This window comes from Mustela lutreola, chromosome 2 (genome assembly GCF_030435805.1).
Source record: "Mustela lutreola isolate mMusLut2 chromosome 2, mMusLut2.pri, whole genome shotgun sequence".
Lineage (NCBI taxonomy): Eukaryota > Metazoa > Chordata > Mammalia > Carnivora > Mustelidae > Mustela > Mustela lutreola.
In genome coordinates this window covers 181559218-181580758 of record NC_081291.1, presented here as the reverse complement: position 1 = coordinate 181580758, position 21541 = coordinate 181559218, and positions in this window count along the sequence as shown.

The following is a 21541-nucleotide window of genomic DNA, read 5'->3' as shown; positions in this document are numbered from 1 at the left end:
CTAGTACTATGTTGAATAGCAGTGGTGATAATGGACATCCCTGCCATGTTCCTGACCTTAGCGGAAAAGCTTTCAGTTTTTCTCCATTGAGAATGATATTTGCGGTGGGCTTTTCATAAATGGCTTTGATGATATTGAGGTATGTGCCCTCTATCCCTACACTTTGAAGAGTTTTGATTAGGAAGGGATGCTGTACTTTGTCAAATGCTTTTTCAGCATCTATTGAGAGTATCATATGGTTCTTGTTCTTTCTTTTATTGATGTGTTGTATCACATTGATTGATTTGCGGATGTTGAACCAACCTTGCAGCCCTGGAATAAATCCCACTTGGTCGTGGTGAATAATCCTTTTAATGTACTTTTGAATCCTATTGGCTAGTATTTTGTTGAGTATTTTCGCATCTGTGTTCATCAAGGATATTGGTCTATAGCTCTCTTTTCTGATGGGATCCTTGTCTGGTTTTGGGATCAAGGTGATGCTGGCCTCATAAAAAGAGTTTGGAAGTTTTCTTTCCATTTCTATTTTTTGGAAGAGTTTCAGAAGAATAGGAATTAGTTCTTCTTTAAATGTTTGGTAGAATTCCCCCAGGAAGCCGTCTGGCTCTGGGCTTTTGTTTGTTTGGAGATTTTTAATGACGGTTTCAATCTCCTTACTGGTTATGGGTCTGTTCAGGCTTTCTATTTCTTCCTGGTTTAGTTGTGGTAGTTTATATGTTTCTAGGAATGCATCCATTTCTTCCAGATTGTCAAATTTATTGGCGTACAGTTGATCATAGTATGTTCTTATAATAGTTTGTATTTCTTTGGTGTTAGTTGTGATCTCTCCACTTTCATTCATGATTTTATTTATTTGGGTCCTTTCTCTTTTCTTTTTGATAAGTCTGGCCAAGGGTTTATCAATTTTAATAATTTTTTCAAAGAACCAGCTCCTAGTTTCGTTGATTTGTTCTATTGTTTTTTTGGTTTCTATATCATTGATTTCTGCTCTGATCTTTATGAATTCTCTTCTCCTGCTGGGCTTAGGGTTTCTTTCTTGTTCTTTCTCCAGCTCCTTTAGGTGTAGTGTTAGGTTGTGTACCTGAGACCTTTCTTGTTTCTTGAGAAAGGCTTGTACCGCTATATATTTTCCTCTCAGGACTGCCTTTGTTGTGTCCCACAGATTTTGAACTGTTGTATTTTCATTATCATTTGTTTCCATGATTTTTTTCAATTCTTCTTTAATTTCCCTGTTGACCCATTCATTCCTTAGAAGGATGCTGTTTAGGTTCTTTCCAAACTTCCTTTTGTGGTTGAGTTCTAGCTTTAGAGCATTGTGGTCTGAAAATATGCAGGGAATGATCTCAATCTTTGGTACCGGTTGAGTCCTGATTTAGGACCGAGGATGTGATCTATTCTGGAGAATGTTCCATGTGCACTAGAGAAGAATGTGTATTCTGTTGCTTTGGGATGAAATGTTCTGAATAGGGACGCCTGGGTGGCTCAGTTGGTTGGACAACTGCCTTCGGCTCAGGTCATGATCCCGGAGTCCCGGGATCGAGTCCCGCATCGGGCTCCCAGCTGCATGGGGAGTCTGCTTCTCCCTCTGACCTTCTCCTCGCTCATGCTCTCTCTCACTGTCTCTCTCTCAAATAAATAAATAAAATCTTTAAAAAAAAAAAAAAAAAAAAAGAAATGTTCTGAATATATCTGTGATGTCCATCTGGTCCAGTGTGTCATTTAAGGCCTTTATTTCCTTGCTGATCTTTTGCTTGGATGATCTGTCCATTTCAGTGAGGGGAGTGTTAAAGTCCCCTACTATTATTGTATTATTGTTGATGTGGTTCTTTGATTTTGTTATTAATTGGTTTATATAGTTGGCTGCTCACACATTGGGGGCATAGATATTTAAAATTGTTAAATCTTCTTGTTGGACAGACCCTTTGAGTATGATATAGTGTCCTTCCTCATCTCTTATTATAGTCTTTGGCTTAAAATCTAATTATCTGATATAAGGATTGCCACTCCTGCTTTCTTCTGATGTCCATTAGCATGGTAAATTCTTTTCCACCCCCTCACTTTAAATCTGGAGGTGTCTTCGGGCTTAAAATGAGTTTCTTGGAGGCAACATATGGATGGGTTTTGTTTTTTTATCCATTCTGATACCCTGTGTCTTTTGACAGGGGCATTTAGCCCATTAACATTCAGGGTAACTATTGAGAGATAAGAATTTAGTGCCATTGTATTGCCTGTAAGGTGACTATTACTGTATATGGTCTCTGTTCCTTTCTGATCTACCACTTGTAGGCTCTCTCTTTGCTTAGAGGACCCCTTTCAATATTTCCTGTAGAGCTGGTTTGGTGTTTGCAAATTCTTTCAGTTTTTGTTTTTCCTGGAAGCTTTTAATCTCTCCTTCTATTTTCAATGATAGCCTAGCTGGATATAGTATTCTTGGCTGCATGTTTTTCTCATTTAGTGCTCTGAAAATATCATGCCAGCTCTTTCTGGCGTGCCAGGTCTCTGTGGATAAGTCAGCTGCCAATCTAATATTTTTACCATTGTATGTTACAGACTTCTTTTCCTGGGCTGCTTTCAGGATTTTCTCTTTGTCACTGAGACTTGTAAATTTTACTATTAGGTGACGGGGTGTGGGCCTATTCTTATTGATTTTGAGGGGCGTTCTCTGAACCTCCTGAATTTTGATGCTCGTTCCCTTTGCCATATTGGGGAAATTCTCCCCAATAATTCTCTCCAGTATACCTTCTGCTCCCCTCTCTCTTTCTTCTTCTTCTGGAATCCCAATTATTCTAATGTTGTTTCATCTTATGGTGTCACTTATCTCTTGAATTCTCCCCTCGTGGTCCAGTAGCTGTTTGTCCCTCTTTTGCTCAGCTTCTTTATTCTCTGTCATTTGGTCTTCTATATCACTAATTCTTTCTTCTGCCTCATTTATCCTAGCAGTGAGAGCCTCCATTTTTGATTGCACCTCATTAATAGCTTTTTTGATTTCAACTTGGTTAGATTTTAGTTCTTTTATTTCTCCAGAAAGGGCTTTTATATCTCTCAAGAGGGTTTCTCTCATATCTTCCATGCCTTTTTTGAGCCTGGCTAGAACCTTGAGAATTGTCATTCTGAACTCTAGATCTGACATATTACCAATGTCTGTATTGATTATGTCCCTAGCCTTTGGTACTGCCTCTTGTTCTTTTTTTTGTGTTGAATTTTTCCGTCTTGTCATTTTGTCCAGATAAGAGTATATGAAGGAGCAAGGAAAATACTAAAAGGGTGGCAACATCCCCAGGAAAATATGCTTTAACCAAATTAGAAGATATCCCAAATCGGGAGGGGTGATAAAGGGGATTAAAAGAGGTTCAAAAAGGTAGAAAGAAAAAAAAAAAAGGAAAAAAGAAAGAAAAAGAAAAGAAAAGAATTAAAAAAAAAAGAAAACAAATAAGAAAAATATAAAAAAGGAATAATATATATATTAGATAAACTAGTTAAAAAACGTTAAAAAAGAAAAAGTAAAAGTTAAAAAAAAAATTTACCAGAAGGCAAGAAACAAAACAAAAAGTGAAAAAGAAAAAAATTAAATTAACTGCAAGACTTAAAAAAATCACATTAAAAAAGCCATGAGTTTCGTGCTTTGCTTTCTCCTCCTCTGGAATTCTGCTGCTCTCCTTGGTTTGAATCCGCACTCCTTGGTAGGTGAAATTGGTCTTGGCTGGATTTCTTGTTGATCTTCTGGTGGAGGGGCCTGTTGTAGTGATTCTCAAGCGTCTTTGCCCCAGGCGGAATTGCACTGCCCTTACCAGGGGCCGGGATGAGTAATCCGCTCGGGTTTGCTTACAGGAGCTTTTGTTCCCTGAGCGCTTTCCGTAGAGTTCTGGAGGATGGGAATACAAATGGCGGCCTCCTGGTCTCCAGTCCGGAGGAGCCGAGAGCCCAGGGCCCCACTCCTCAGTGCGCCCTCAGAGAACAGCGCCCAGTAACTCCCGTCTGCCTGACCTCTTGCCGCGCTCTGAGCTCACCGAGCCTGCGACCAGTTCAAGGTAACACCGAGCTGTGAGCTTACTGTCGGCTCTGTCCCCGTAGCCGGCTTTCCTGTTCCAATACCCGCAAGCTCTGCGACACTCAGACACCCCCGATCCTTCTGTGACCCTGCGGGACCTGAGGCCACGCTGACCCCGCGTGGGCTTCGCTCCGGTTTAGCCTCTGGAGCGACGTCCCTCAGCGGAACAGACTTTTAAAAGTTCTGATTTTGTGCACCGTTGCTCCACCGCTTGCAGGGAGCCGGCCCTTCCCCCCGGGGTCTATCTTCCCGTCACTTTGGATTCACTTCTCCCCTGGTCCTACCTTTCAGAAAGTGGTTGTTTTTCTGTTTCCAGAATTGCTGTTCTTCTTGTCTTCGATCTGCCGATGGATTTTCAGGTGTTTGCAATCTTTAGATAAGCTATCTAGCTGATCTCCGGCTAGCTGAAGTAGTCTCAGCCTGCTACTTCTCCGCCATCTTGACTCCTCCTGTATGATTCCACTTATATGGAGTACGTAGAATAGTCAGATTCAGAGAGACTAAGATTCATAGAGAATCTTAGTTGCCAGGGGCTGGGGGAAGAAGTTGCTTAATGAATACAGATTTTTAATTTCACAAGTTGAAAATGTTCTGGAGACTGGCTGTGCAACAATTCGAATGCATTTAACATTACTGAATAATGTGCTTAAAAATGATTAAAGTGGTAAATTAAAAATAAAATAACCTGTAATTCACAGGGTTGCATACTTGAGATTGGACCTCTGGCAAATTCACAAATTCTTTTAGAGAAACATCAGTTTTAGTAATGTGAGAGGAATCACCCTGATTTATCTAGTAATTCCAAGACCCAGCACTGGAGGAGACAGGGATATGTAAATCAGAGGATGGTGTTCACAAACCGGGATCATAGTATATTCTTTAGTGTTCTTAGTTGTATGTAAAATTAATGTTTCAGCTATGTTAATATAAATAGATCTGGAGAAGTTAAATGAGAAAAATGCATAAAGATGGATGTCCAAGGGACATTGGTAAACATTTGTCCTTTGTTTCCTGTAGAAAAGTGGTTAAATATCCAAAATAAGAGTAGAACAATGATTTCAGCATTACAGAAGAACATATTTTGATAATTAATAAAATGTTGATACCTCTTGCTCTACTGCCTCTATTCAAACAAGTTATGATTCATGGTGATTTTTATTCTTTTTTCCTGTGCCTTACATTCTATGTAATGGAAAGGAATTTGTTTGATGGGTCAAAGTTTTTTGTTTTGTTATTGTTAAGAATTTTATTTAAGTTTAATGGTACTAATAATTTGGTATATTGCTAAACATAAATAAATCTTGAAAAGATTTGTCATGTCAATTTTTAGCACTATATATATGTGTGTGTATGTATATATATAAATATACCATTACAACCTAATCACTCTTATGAGTGACAAAAATTTTTATCGATATTTTCTAGAATGCAAACTTCTTTCTCATTCCCTATGAACTCCTGCAGATTTAAGCTACTAGAGAATCCTAAGGAAATATGCCCCTCTCTACCAAGCCAAAAATGGGGTGGGAGGTGCTATGATTGCATATGAAAAGTCTATAATCATTTATACCCATCCAGGAAACCTAAGGCATGTTATAATAAAGGAGAAATCTTACAGAAGATAATATTCCTGGGGACATTTTAGCATATGTTGAATTTTTCAAATGTGGACATGATCCCACTCAGATCTTATTCACTTGTTTCTCTTCCTTAATTGTCACTGGATATCCCAATAGCTGACTCTTTTTCATCTCTCCGGTCAGATTACACGGCATCTCTTCTGTGGGCCTGTTCATCTTGCCTGAAGAATGACTTGTCAAAGGACTTAATTTTTTTCTCATAGCATTTGTAACTATCTGAGGTTAGTTTATATTTTACTTTCCCCATCTATCTCAGTGGAATAGTTTCATGAATACAGAGCCTTTTCTGTCCTCTTGAATGGTAGATCCTTCATGCTTATTACACTGCCTGGCACAGAGAAAGTGATGTTTTGTGCATATATGTGTGTGTGTGTGTGTGTGTAAAATCTATGAATTACTACATGGTAACTGATATCAATAAATGCCACATTGTAAAAATTATTTTAAGTTATTCTAAATTATTAAAAAATTATTTTAAACTCAGCTTGAACTTCTTAACAATATTGGCAATAATCTAATATTTCTTTTGTTTTCAGGATCTCTGTCTCTATCCATTTTAAAATATCAGAACCAGAGGCTTATGTAGCTCCAGGAAAATGGTGGAAAATCTACTCTTAAATTTGTAGTATTATAATTGTGGTTCCTCTTTGTACTGATTTACATGATCCATTTAAATATTTTATTTATTTATTTGACAGACAGAGTAGGCGGAGAGGCAGGCAGAGAGAGAGGAGGAAGCAGACTCCCTGCTGAGCAGAGAGCCTGATTCGGGGCTTGATCCCAGGACCCTGAGATCATGACCTGAGCTGAAGGCAGAGGGTTAACCCACTGAGCCACCCAGGCGCCCCTCTACATGATCCATTTAAACGTAGTCATCTGGGACACCAGCTAATTAAGCCATCTGGGTGGCTCAGCTAATTAAGCAACTGCCTTCAGATCAGGTCATGATCCTGGAGTCCCAGGATACAGTCCCACATCAGGCTGCCTGCTCAGCGGGGAATCTTCTTCTCCCTCTGATTTCTCTCCTCTTATGCTCTCTCTCTCTGATTCTCTCTCTCTCTCTTTTTTTTTTTTTTTTAAGATTTTATTTATTTATTTGACAGAGATCACAAGTAGGCAGAGAGGCAGGCAGAGAGAGAGAGAAGAGTTAGCAGGCTCCCCACAGAGCAGAGAGCCCCATGCGGGGCTCTATCCCAGGACCCTGGGATCACGACCTGAGCCAAAGGCGGAGGCTTTAACCCACTGAGCCACCCAGGCGCTCCCTCTCTCTCTTTCAAATAAATAAATAAAATCTTTAAAAAAACAAACAAAACAAAACAAAACTTTTAAAAAACAAAACAAAACAAAATATTTTGATTTGTTTTGTGTTTTTAAGGTGATCATCTCTACTCCAGTACTGCAAAGCTCAGCCACATGGAATCTCATGGAAACTCTATAGCCATATCAAATGGGCCCAGCACGCTTCCGCTGTGCGACTCTGCTAGGCACTCTATAGCTATATCAAATGATCCATCTTCCCCTTTGAGGTGTCATCTCCTAGTAGCACTCATTTTCCGGTCCTCATCACTTTCAGGATCTCCAGCCTTTCTCAATTTTCAAAGATTCGAACTTCCATATTAAGTTTGTCTTTTTCAATTCTCTAAACATAAAGCTTTGTTTTTTAACACCCCTTTGGAAAACCAGTGGGCTCTTCTAAAGGGCCTCAGTGTTCTAAACAACAAAACCATTACTTTGACTTACCCAATATCTGCTGTAGAGTTGAAAAACAAAAAAGAAGAGATCAGACAAAACATATTTACCTTCTTCCTAAGAGTATGGAACTATCTTAATCACTTTTATGAATTAAATTCTTTTATCTCACATATAATTAATGAGAAGAAACTCAGTGAGATGTGGTGACAACAACTGTAAAAAATGCTCTTTGAAAATTTCTTAACAAAATACTCCTTAATTTATATCACACTATATATTATATATATGTAAATGATTAATAAGTTTAAACTTGAATAATATTTCCATTAAAAGCTGTTGCTAATTATTAATAAAGCAAACACATATTGTATATGAGGATTTAGACCACATCAAGTTTCAACTAAAGTGATCAATTCATGAATGAGAGGAAAGATGACATTTTCCCCAAAGATTAAAACTTGTCTTTGTTGAGACAAAGTGAAAAATTTAACAGAAAAAAAAAATTCTGCATATATTTTCTACTTCCTTCTACCACTTAGAGAAAGATTATAATCTGACATGCATGAGTAGAGGAGAAATAATGGAGAATCTAAGCATAGAATTTTAAAGATGTGTGAGTTTCTAGATGAAAATCTAGTTTGACATCCTTTATGCAAGAGAGGACAATCTGAGGCTTCTTAGTAGTGATAAAACTAATTAATACCAGATGCAGGTCTAAAATTCAGAAACCCTTACAGCTTGGTCTTGTTTTTTTTGTTTGTTTGTTTTCAATCTGATATAGATATTGAAAGGCTAATAGAGTAAACTTTTTTGTTGTTCTTACTGTTAGTTTGAAGTCCTATAAGAGAGTCAAAGTCCTCAAAGTTTTTGGAAAATAAACTAAATGTTTGGTAAGGCAAGAAAGAATTAGATTGAAAAAATAAAGATAGGTAATTATAGCATTTATCCTATTGACTCTTTTTTTTTTTTCTTTGTTAAAAATATGTATTCTTTGATTGGTGTGTATTTTGTCTTAAGACTTTTAATGAATGTATAATGTGATTTTTTTACATGTGTAAATATGGATCTAGAATCAATACACAAACCTGTTCCAGATACAGCCAATGAGTTATCAAAATCCATCACAGAATTACACTGTCCATCAATTCAAGCATCACTTTTTAAAAGCTATATTAATTATTATAAAGTAAAATCTTTGAAATAAATTTTGATATAAAAGTCAATAATCCAGATGTAGTTTTAAGTGGGAAATAAATAGATCAAAATCCATTTACAAGTTTATTCAAAAAGAATCTTTTTAGTCAATATGGAAGAGGGAAATAGGTAAGAATTATTATCTAGATCTTTACATGACAAGTCATAAAATACTACTATATTATTTTATTTTCCATATAAAACTGTCTTATAAACTTCAGTATACTCTAAAATAGTTTTTTTTTTAAGATTTTTATTTATTTATTTGAGAGAGTACAGGCAGAAACAGGGGAAGAGCAGAGAAAGAGGGAGAAGTAGACTCGCTCTGAGCAGGAAGCCTGATACAGGGCTTGATCCCAGAACCCTGGGATCATGGCTTGAGTGGAGGGCAAATGCTTAACCAACTGAGCCACTCAGGTGCCCCTAAATTTTAATACATTTTAAATGAAGAAAATAATGTATAAAAGATTTCTATGATTTACACAGATTTATACATTTAATCGCAATAAAAATAAGAAAGAATATTACTCTATGGATCTGATTTTAATAAATTCTCATATAAAACTATGTAGATAATGTAACTTCATGTCCAAAATTGGGAAATATTTTAGGCTTTTAGATATCTGATAAATTATCTTCTTCTATAACTTTTGGAAACTTTGATAATTTCTTATAGTGATCTACCTAATCAATTATTTGAACTCCTTTGGTAGTTCAGTTATAGATTTATTTGAATCCACTTACAGGGCTTTTTTTTTCTAGAACACAGGTAGTAGGTGAACTAATATGTAGCTCATCCATATGATAACTATCACAAATCTAAATGTGGATATGTTCACCAAGAACAGTGTATCTATATGCCTCTCTTGCTTCACTTCAAAAGTTCACACCAAATATATGTATGTTGTCATTCTCTTAGGTTTATATCTGAAGTACTAAAATGACAGGAAAACTGGGCAATGAGCTCTGATTTATTTAGGTGAATTCATAGTACTTCCTCTGTGACCTTGCTAGAAAGACTCCTATTCTTCCAGGTACTTAGTACTTTCTACTTCTGTAATTAGCACAGCACTGCCACCTAAACACAAGGAAATGGCATAGCTATTTAAGTATTTTCAAGGCACGCATGGAGGTAGATAGACCCCCTTCCAAAAAACAAGTTGAATGTTGAGTCTGGAGATACTCCAACAGCAAGGTAGTTACTCCTCCAAGGGAAACCAGGGGAGAGATGGCCCCAATGCAGGTAGTTCCAGGCTGGTTTGAGTGAGCCAGAGAGCAAGTCTGGCTACACGGTACATCTGGGAGAAGTTCCCACTAGGGAGCCAGGTTTTCTGAGGTTTAAATTTCCTTTCAGAGGCAAAAGAGGAGCTCAAGGGGTTTCTTAACAGTCTTGCCCAGATAAAAGGCAAAGGATATCTTAGTTTGTTTGAGCTGCCATCACAAAGTATCACAGACTAGGTGGCTTAAAAACAACAGAAATGTATTTCTCACAGTTCTGAAGTCTGGAAGTTCGAGGTAAGAATACCCACAGCATCAGGCGAGTGCCTGCTTTCCTGGTTCACAGGCAGCGTCTTCTCCTGAGTCTGCCCGTTTTGTGGAAGGAGGTAGGTTAGTTAGTGGATTTCTTTTATAAAGCACTAATCCCAGCCCTGAGGGCTCCACTCTCATGACTTAAGCACCTTCCTAATATTGTCACCTTTGTGTCTAAAAATTTCAGCATGTGAAAAAATGTGAATTTGGGGGAACACAAACTTTCAGATCAGTACAAAGAGAAAGGAAAGGTGGGGCTTGAAAGCCATCACCTGTTAAATACCAAAAAAATGGAGTCAGATGATGGCATTGATATTAATATTTTAGGATGAATATGTCTCACAAAGGCATAAGAGGGGAACAAAAATTATTTTGCCTGAACTTTCCTGTTTCCTGCCTATAAATCAATAAATGTGCTTTACAAAATAAATACAACTGTAGTCAAGATCTCTAACTTGTTAACAAATTACCCATATACTTCGTTCTAATTTCAGAATATTATAAGGTCAAGAAACAAAGAAGTTGGAGGAAAATGCTGTGACTATTGAAAGTCAAGAGGACCCCTGAATGGGATCTGAAAAGAGTTAAAGGTGAATGCAGTAGGTCAGGCAGGAGAAAATTGAATCTAATTGAAATTAACACAAGGTGCTTAAAGTTTATTCAAGAAATTCTGAAGAGTGTTGATTAAAAATAGGACAGGTAATGCATGCAAAAACAGGGATAAAAGAAATTAGGAAATAAATTTAATGATGTTATAATTTTTAATCATGGAATTATGAAGATTGGAAGCTCATAGATTCCATTAAAAAAAAAAGAATGAGAATGGTTTATTCTTTATGCAGCAAAATTCAATGCTAAGTTTTCCTAATGACAAATGACTATTACAGTGTTTTTCTTTTGTTTTGTGTTTAAAACCATGATTGGAAATCTGCAGTTATGTTTGCTTCATTTTTGTATGTTTCAAGCAATCCGCTGGCATATGAATTTACTTCCTGAATGGAGCTAACAGGAAGAACGGTGTAAGTTCCTAACTGATTCCAGGTTTATGAATAAATTTGCTATCAATTTCATTTTGATTTTCAGTAGCAGAAACACATTCTCTAGAATCTGATCACCACTAGATGAAAGAAATTGTAAGGTTCTAGACTTAGTGTTTGGAAGCATATGCCCCAGTCCATGGTGAACTCACTGAGATGTGTTAGCCTTTAAAACTGGGCATCATGGGAATGCCTTGGTGGCTCACACAGCTGAGCCTCCAACTCTTGATTTTGGCACAGGTCATCATCTCGGGGTGGTAGGATCAAGCCCCACTGCTGGCTCGATGCTCAGTGGGGAGTCTGCCTGAGATTCTCTCTCACCCCCTGTCACCACCCCCCGACCCTACATGCTCTCTCTCACTTCTCTAAATTAAAAAATCTTAAAAATAAACAAAATAAAACTGGGCGTCACAAGTATTTTCATATTAACTTGCTTTAAATACTTCACATGTAGGTCAGGATTAGATCATGTCTATTTGAATGGTTACTGTTAACCTTTTTTTTTTCTTTTTAACACAGAAATAACCAGTAAAATCAAGGAAAAAACTGAAGTTCTATAGTTATTTGTCATTATTTAGGGACAAAAAACCTTGTCATTTAGCCAGTAGAAAATAAATGGAGGCTCTGAAATAAAATAAACATTCTAGCTTTCATAAATTAGATTACTAGACTGAGATGCTAGATAAAATAATGTGTTTCAAGCATTTTGCTTTTGAGTTAGTTTGGTGTCAAAATTACTCCATGATTTTCATGCAACGTGCATGAGTCCAGGCTTCCCACCTTCAAAAGGGGTCACCTTTTGAATAATACGTAACCAATGTTATCTGAGCCCCCAAACTGAGTAAATGCAGAATATATAGTTTTTATTTTATTCTTCTTTAGCTTTGCTGATTTGCCTAAGGAATTGTTCATAAGTTGCAGAAACAGATCGGTTTCTCCTTTATTACATCCTGCTAGGATCCTTGCTCTGTATTTCTCCCTTCTCGTCTTTCCTTCTAATAAGTAGATTCTTTGCTCTACTTTGTTCCAACCTAATTCCTTATTGCCCAGCTAACTTCTAAGGTGAAGCACCATACGAAAACAGTAGAACATTTAGGAACACCACAAAAAAATTATCATACTAAGTCCAGTGTGTTCACTACACACAAATACCAGATTAGTATAAGCATCTATAAAGTGTATATTCTTTATCTCCTTAATAACGTACTGTCAACATTTCCTAACCAGTAAATATGCTTCAAAAATATTATTTAAGGCCTATACATTATTTCATGATATGGAAAAAATAATCATTTTAACCATTCCAAATAAGAAGAGTAAATCTGGGGCGCCTGGGTGGCTCAGTGGGTTAAAGCCTCTGCCTTCGGCTCAGGTCATGATCCCAGGGTCCTGGGATGGAGCCCCACATTGGGCTCTCTGCTCCGCAGGGAGCCTGCTTCCTTCTCTCTCTCTGCCTGCCTCTCTGCCTACCTGTGATCTCTTGTCTGTCAAATAAATAAATAAAATCTTTAAAAAAAAAAAAAAAGAAGAGTAAATCTTTTTTGTTACTATAACATTGAGATGTGTATTGTATACTTCAATCATTTATTTTTTCAACTCTGATGATTTCAGAAAATTGACTTGGGATGGATACTAGATAACTAGTATATGGTGGAAATCATGTTTTTAGTTGGCTATGGTAAAAATATTTCATTTACTACATTTGATATTACCAGATTCAGTCCTAGAAGTAAATAAAATTAGAAAATTATATTAGCATATGATTTTTAGAACCTGTAATTGGTGTACTGGTTCTTGTTCATTTTGTGTACAAAGAATAGTAAGTAATAGGAATTAGTTCTGTGTCGATAAGTATCTGCACACAAAAGCAATAGCTCACCAAAATAAATGTGCATTTAGAAACCTTGTTTCATTCCTCTGGCTATACTTATGTAAATGATATGTAAATACAGAATTTAACAGAAAGTTAAAAATGATTTCTAATAAGCATAAGAAATCGAGCCCCACTTTCCATGTTTGCATCAGCTGGGGGCAGAATCCTGCTTTTCTAGCTCCTGGTCTAGAATTTTTGTCATTACAGCACAATTAGGTTACATGTGCAGATGTTTGACCAAGATCTAATAATTCAAAATATCTAGGGCATTGCCTCAAATTTATTTCAATTTTATTTGTAATTTATTTGACAGAGATCACAAGTAGGCAGAGAAGCAGGCAGAGAGAGAGGAAGGGAAGCAAGCTCGCTGTCAAGCAGAGAGTCCAATGTGGGGCTCAATTCCAGGGCCCTGGGATCATGACCTGAACTGAAAGCAGAGGCTTTAACCCACTCAGCCACCCAGGCGCTCCCGCCTCAATTTTTAAGGATGTATTATTTTTATGAAAATGATACATTAATCTAGTTTGTCTTATCCAGAAGATTGTCTCTGAGTTTCATTCTGTTGCAAGAACCACAACATCTAGGCAGAGAAGATTTCGTGACTTACTTGATTCTGAACAGGTTTTTCTGTGGTGATTTAATACATTTTCTAGATAGTTTTAAAAAAAAATTATAATTTTTTATAAATATATTTATTTCAAGCATGAGCCTTTATGCTGAGGAAGAATGTTGGCTGCTCAATGTTCTTTTGGAGTCATTGTTCTGGAATTTATTTCTTATAAAATATTGATCATATTGCATATTGCCATCAAGGAGTTTGTGAAAAGATAGGACAAAATTGAGTAATTACATAGCTGTCACATTTCAACTTTATTAAAATTTACAATTTTAATATTTCTAGGCTTGCCTGAAGGGGAAAACAAATGTAAAATCTCACTGTGGCTACTAGGATGAGATGAGACTTGGTGTGAAAGTCATTTAAGAAAAGTGAAAAAGCAATAAAATTCCAGCTGTTTGGTTAGGAAAGGTTCTCCGAACTGCTTCAAACTCAGCCAAACAAACAGTCAGGGTTCTTCATGGAGCTCACTGTGGTTGATAATTGAAAGATTATTCCCATTGTATATTGCCCATTTGAAAAGTATACGTGAAACCAACACTAATATTCTCCTTCCTGCATGTGATAGTTTATTAAAAGGAAAGTCTTCCAATATTCTCAAAGATGAAGCATACTATATTTTTTACCTTCACTTTTTCAGGATTACATTTAACCATGCAAATGCTGCTTGAGAAAGAACAAAGTCCTGAGTCCATTATCCTGCAGCGTGTGCTTACTCCAGTTTGGAGAGAAGCGTTGCAGTCCTGAGTAGGGGAGGATATGGCTCTAGGACAAAAACCAAAAGAGAACAGAGCTGTCTACATTGTGCAAAACATAGTTTGTCTGTTTGGTTTTTATTTTTATTTTTTTTTAATATTGTATTTATTTTTTGACAGATAGAGATCACAAGTAGGCAGAGAGGCAGGCAGAGAAAGAAGGGGAAGCAGGCTCCCTACTGAGCAGAGAGCCCAATGCGGGGCTCGATCCCAGGACCCTGGGATCATGACCTGAGCTGAAGGCAGAGGCTTTAACCCACTGAGCCACCCAGGCACCCCTGTCTGTTTGTTTTTAAATAAGAGCTCTGGTTACCGATAAGTAAGTAAATAAATAAATAAATAAAATAAAGATATTTATTTGTTGTCAGTCAACATTTAAAAAAATATTTTAGGGAAGAGTTTTTATCAGTTTTGCTCAGAAACGCCCTATAATTCCTGATGTGGAGAAATGGGAGATCATTTTCAGTGGCAACTATTTTGGACAGAGGAATATTACACAAGGATTGGGAACAATTAACAATTGTAAAGGAATTATTTGCTAGAAGTCTTAGTTTCTTATGCTCACAGGTATGGAGATATAGTTTACATTGATATTTTCACTAATTAAAAACTGTACTTTAGGAATGTTAAACTAACCAATGTTTACATTCACTAAGTAATGAGAAAGTTGTAAAGAATCACTTCTGTTATCTACCCTTGTTTCACAGTTGCATAAATCCAAATGATCACAATTGGATCAATCTGTGATCAAAAGAGAAAAACAGCGATATTAAAATCACACATCATAAGCACATACATGCAGTGTTCAAAAGAGAGATGGTTTTTTTTTTTTTTTATCATTATTGTCAGGCACAGAGAAAGAAAAGAAAGCTTTACTATCAATTTGCTTTAGTAAATGCATTTCATTTGCATTCATTTTCAGAACTTAAAGGAGACCTAATCTGTCACAGGGCTGGAGTTATTGAAAAGCTCTTAATGTGTTGTTTACATATTAAGATTGAGCTCCAAAGTTCTCCAAGTCATTTATTTAAACCCTGGTGTGTGTGTGTGTGTGTGTGTGTGTGTGTGTGTATGTGTGTGTGTGTTTGAATTTTCTGTATAATTTGAGACATCTACTCAATGATTTAAGAACAGGAAGCTTCACAGTAAATCTACATACTACTTACATAATTCCATAATATTTAATTTGATTATATCTTATGTAATAAGCCATTACTTATATTCTAATATCATCTGAAGTATAAACAATTAGCCAACATACATATATTCACATTATGGGAGATGAATGGGTTATTACATTCTGCATTGAATTATCTTTTGTGGCTGGTCAAAGGTAGACATTAGAAGAATGAATATGTAAATTTTGACCAGTGATTGGCTTAATTGTAACACAAAATTCATTTTGGGTTGGGTGCAAAGAGATGAATTATACTGTTTAATTTTTACACGGAAAAGTCAATTACAATAAATTTTTCAGATGAGGGAGTCAAGCATAGATTTCTACTTCAAATGCCAAAAGGCAGGCTTTAAGAGCAAGGAAGACCATGGGTCATTTTTTAATGAACCATGTATTATGGCTGACATCTCTAAAACAAGGGAGTGACTTTGTTATCAATTCAAGAATCACCTTAAAAGTGAAACACTGTGCACTTAACCTTTATGAAAAGTATATAATGAAGAGGAAATCTTTTTTTTTTTAAAGAGATTTTTGTGAAATATCAGCTTTAAAGTATTATCTGTGCAAAATGCCAACCTGAAATACTGGGTTAAATGACAGCCAAACAATGTATCTCTACAGCATTTCTCTTTGCAACACAAGATGCACAACTAAGCATTAAAATCTCTAAACAGGATCAAAAGAGTAATGAAATGGGAACTTCTTCCTCAGGGTTATTTACTTCTGGATAAGTAACACCAATGTTACATGAAAAAATGAATTAATTGGAATATTATATATGTTAGCAATTTTAAAACATTAGAAGCAGAAACATTCCTTGAAAAGAACCTATGAAATACCCAATACCTGGTTGAGATGAAATTCCAAAAAACTCCCACCTCCCTCCTCTTCCTAGTCACTTTTTTCCTAAACACAAATGGAGCATTCTGGGGAGCTGCTGAGATGACTAATAACAATGAGAGCAACTCTGATTTTAAAATTTCCTCAGTGTCCCTACCCCAGCAATCTTTTTCTGTATTTCTACCAGAGAAAATGCATTTTTAAATTCTTGTTGATGTTAAGTCCATGGCAACTATTCAAGATACTCTGTAGTAAAGATTACTGGGGAAGTTGGAAGGAGACTGAGAATTGCGGTAGATGTGTCTTAAAAAATACCCTCAATGTGATGACTGAAGCGTGGCTTTGGACTTGAAAGGGAAGGCCATGGCTAGCTCTGAGCCAAACAGTCTCTGACAAGAAGTCTAGAGTGTAGTGCTGAAGCTGAGAGGATTGACCACCATGTCCTCTTCCAACTGACTTAGGGAAGGAAGTAGATAGCTTACTACTAATTTTAATACTCAAGTTGTAGGAATACAGTCTTAAATGACTCTTCTCCAGAATCAGTTCTAAAAGGTAAGTAACTTTTAGGAGTCTCTTAAAAAGCTTCATCTGGGAGCACCTGGGTGGCTCAGTGGGTTAAAGCCTCTGCCTTCAACTCAGGTCATGATCCCAGGGTCCTGGGATCGAGCCCTGCATCCGGCTCTCTGCTCAGCGGGAAGCCTGCTTCCCTTCCTCTCTCTCTGCCTGCCTCTCTGCCTGGCAAATAAATAAATAAAATCTTTAATAAAAAAAAAAAGCTGCATGTGGAGATATTAAACTATGGTGTAAGAAGAAGAATGTTTTAAGATACTGGAGACCACATATAGACACTCTGATTAATAAGCCATTTGAGAATAAATCATCTTGAAAGTCCAATCAAAGCAAACCTTCAGACTGCAAAGCCATTTACAACAGACTACCACCCTCTGAGGGAACACAAGTGAGAACTTCTTTGCCCACTCTTGAGCTACAAAATTTTGAGCTAAATAGAGTGGTTGTTATCAGGCATTGAGTTTTTAGGTAGTTTGTTTTACAACATGAACCACTGGAATAGCGCTTCCATAGTCGTGTCTCCTTATATGAGCATAAAATCAAAATAATAGTGATTATACATATAAAGTAAGGTAAGTAATAAGAAAATATTTGTTCATGAACTTAATACAGACTCTGATTTCATGATTGCATTTCATTTTAAACCCCTTGGTTGATAAGGCAAAATGAGGTCAAGAAGTCAAATTTGGTATATTGGTTGATTTGAGGAAACATACCTTCAATTACGAGGCGCAAAATCTCCTCATTCTATGTTCTGAGGGAAATTGATTTACATCAATCCATAAAAAATAGAATTTGAGCAATGCACATTCATTTATTAAGCAACTATTTTAAAGGCCTATTAAAAGTCAGACGTTATTCCAGTAACTTTGTTTAAAATGAACTTTGTTCCTTTCTATCAGAGTTTATAGTCTTGGGGTTTTGAGAGCAGGAATTCAGTTCTCCCACTCTTTATTTTAAAATCATGTGACTTGTGAAAAAAATGATAGTACAATGTATTTATATTACCTCCTTTACCTAGGTCTATGAATCAGTATTTTATCCAGTTATTTCTTTTTTTCCTTCTCTCTCTCTCTTTTTTTTAAAAAGATTTTATTTATTTATTTGACAGAGAGAGAGAGATCACAAGTAGGCAGAGAGAGAGAGGAGGAAGCAGGCTCCCTGCTGAGAAGAGAGCCTGATGTGGGACTCAATCCGAGGACCCTGAGATCAGGACCTGAGCCAAAGGCAGTGACTTAACCCACTGAGCCACCCAGGCGCCCCTTTCCTTCTCTTTTTATTCTTTTCCCTTTCTTTTCTTTCTCCTCCCTCTCCTGCACCCCCCTTCATTGAGACTATGGGAATACATTCTGAATAAGCTGTTTCTATCAATTAATGGGATAGATATTTAATATTAAATATAAGTAATATTAAATATTTTAAAAGCCTACAAAGTAGGTTACTTTTCTATTTATTACAAAGGATATAAAATGAGAAACTAATTAAAATTGTGTGATCAGGTGAGCCCCCTTTTTTTTTTTTAAATTTATTTATTTGTCAGAGAGAGAGGGAGAGCGAGCAAGCACAGACCCACAGAATGGCAGGCAGAGGCAGAGGGAGAAGCAGGTTCCCCGCCAAGCAAGGAGCCCGATGTGGGACTTGATCCCAGGACACCGGGACCATGACCTGAGCCAAAGGCAGCTGCTTAACCAACTGAGCCACCCAGGCGTCCCTGATCAGGTGAGCCCTATCTGGGAAGCTGGAATAAAGCTAACATAGACAAGCAGGCATCCAGGAAGAGGAGAAATGGTGGAGGAGAAGAGAGTGTCCCATCATCAAATATTTAGAAGGCCATCTCCAACATAAAGAGCAAAATGGAAGAATGGCTTGATATGATACTGGAAAGTTAGGTAGATCATATCACAAATGGCCCCCCTAATAGTTATTTTATGAAAACTTTATTCCTTTCCAGTTGTAACTGGGAGCCATTGAAATGTTTTAAGCATTGATCTGATGTGATTTAATTAACATTTATTTAAAATGCACTCTGCTGTGTAGAAAGATTACTGGGATAGCCAAAATATAAGTAAATTAAGATAATATGGGGATATTATAGTTTTAACTAAGATAGATAGGATAGTGGCATGAATTGTAGAAATGTAGACATATTTAACATATATTTTTAGCAAATTTATTGAGATACAATTTATATACCTTTATATTTTGGCAATTTAAAATGTACAATTTGTTTTTAGTATATTTATAGATATATGCAACCATTACTGGACACAATTTTTTTTCAAATATTTTCTCAAATTGGCAGGTTATCTTTTCTTTCTTTTTTACTCTACCCCTCCCCTGTTTTAAAAATACTTAGAAGCTTGTACCTCTTTCACGTATTTTGCCCATCCATTCCCTCTCTTCCTCTCTGGTAGTCACCAGTTTGTTCTCCGTCTTTATGAATCTATTTCTGCTTTTGTTGTTGTTGTCTATTCATTTGTTCTGTTTCTTAGATTCCATGTGTAAGTGAAATCACACTTTATATTCTAGTTTTCTAAACTTATTGAAGTTTGTTTTATGACCACATTTGAGACTCAGTGCCAGCATCCAGCTGGAGCCTGGATGAGAAACACTGACATCTTACTGCTCCCAAGGGGGGGAAAAATCCTTCTAATATCTGGGAAAAGATAGATCATTGTGTTCTTGGCTGTACAAGTCTGGAGTGGAGTTTGCACATTGTTGAGATGAGAGGGAGGAAGAAGAAAGGAGGAAGTGGTCTTGGTTCAAAATCATAGACTCTCACATTTAGTAGCAGTTTTTAAAGGTATTCTTGAGTAGATATTTCTTTATTGGCTTTTAATCCTTGGGACCATTCTCAGGGGACTCAAACCATTGGTTTTTTAAAAGTTTCACTAGTTTCAATGGGAACAGATCAGTGGAGATCCTCACACTGTCATGCCAGAAATTGATCTAGTAAGATATATTTTTTAAGGTAGAATCCACTAGAATGTTTTTGAGTTAGATGTGGTAATTAAGTGGAAAGAATGGGTAAAGTGTGATTCCCATGCTTATGGCTTGAATAAATTAACAAGTAATGGTTTTGATGACTAAAATGAGGAAATCTAGGGCATATCAAAATAAGACACACATTAACAGCAGTGCAGTGTCAGTAAAAAAACCCCAAAACATTTTGGAGACATAGATTTTAAGTGTTCTGTTTTTATAGAGATAATGTGAGATATACAAATGGACATCTCTATCGTATTCCTGTTTGGTTTTTATTGTGGGAGTTATAGGAATAAGTTGGCCTCTTATAGGCTGGATTTGCCCCGCAAGTATGTTTTATAGGCAGCAAGAGAGTTCATACAGTTAAATGTAACGCCTTCACATGTTTTCTTGGGTTTGTGTAGAGCTCCATCTCTTCCTATCCTGCATCTGGCTTCATCACAATTAGAAAACAATCTCTTGGTCCTTTAAGGTCCTTGGCTGTCTCTGTACTAGGGTTTGTCTGAATGAATATGGATATGATTCTGTAAGAAGGGGAAAGATTGAGAAGACATAGTCGCCAAAGAGATGAAGTCCCTAATATGGAATAATGGAAATAATGAAAAAGAAGGTGAAATTAGTAAACAAATGAAGAAATGGTGGAAAAACAATTTGTATACTCACAACTATAGTTGAGTTATAAATTTGACAGCAGAAAGATACCTTCTCTTTTCTTCAGACACACCATTTGAAAGTGAGAGGGGAGCCAGAGATTTGAGGAATATTGTAATAGAATGAAATCGACTTTGTCCTATTGGAAAAGCATAGTTATCAAGGGGGGAGGAAGATGTTCTGGGTGGTATAGAGTGCCCATTTGATGATCATGATTATGAAATAAATTAAGAACAGAAAGAATAATAATGAAAATTAGAAAGGTATCCTAACACTAATAACAGTGATTGTTAATATTTATTGCACATTTACTATGTTCCAGGAATAATTTAAGCATTTTATGTGCATGAATTTATTTATTCCTTATACCAACTCTATCAGAAAAGTAGTATTACTATGTTCATCTACCAGATGAGGGAACAAAGACATACAGGACTTAAATTATTTTCTGAAAGTCACGCAGCAATATTTGCAAAATCAATAGATTTGACTTATTGATTTGGGGAAAATGTTATAGTAGGAAGTTTGAGTTAGTGGTTTAAAGATAGTTCACTTTATGATAATGAAAACATACACAGTGTAACTACAGTATTGTAAAATAAAGGAAAATTCTTTGGAGTTGAATATGTTAGGATCTTAAGGAATAAAGTGAGATATACAGAGTATTGATGTATCATAGAGAGTAAAGGAGTGAAATTTAAGTGCTTGGGCTGGTTCATATGGTCTGTAACCAAGGGGATAATGCTTGAGACTGTCGTTGAAGAGCACTGGAGGGAGTATAGAGCAGGTACCCAGCTAAATGTTGTGAATTCCAAAGACACAAGAAATAATGATCTAGACACAATAGTGAAGAGTAAGGAGAATGCCATTCTTGTTCTCAAATTTAAGATATATGGCATGGTAGAAAAAAACATGTTCTAACTAAAAGGACTACAG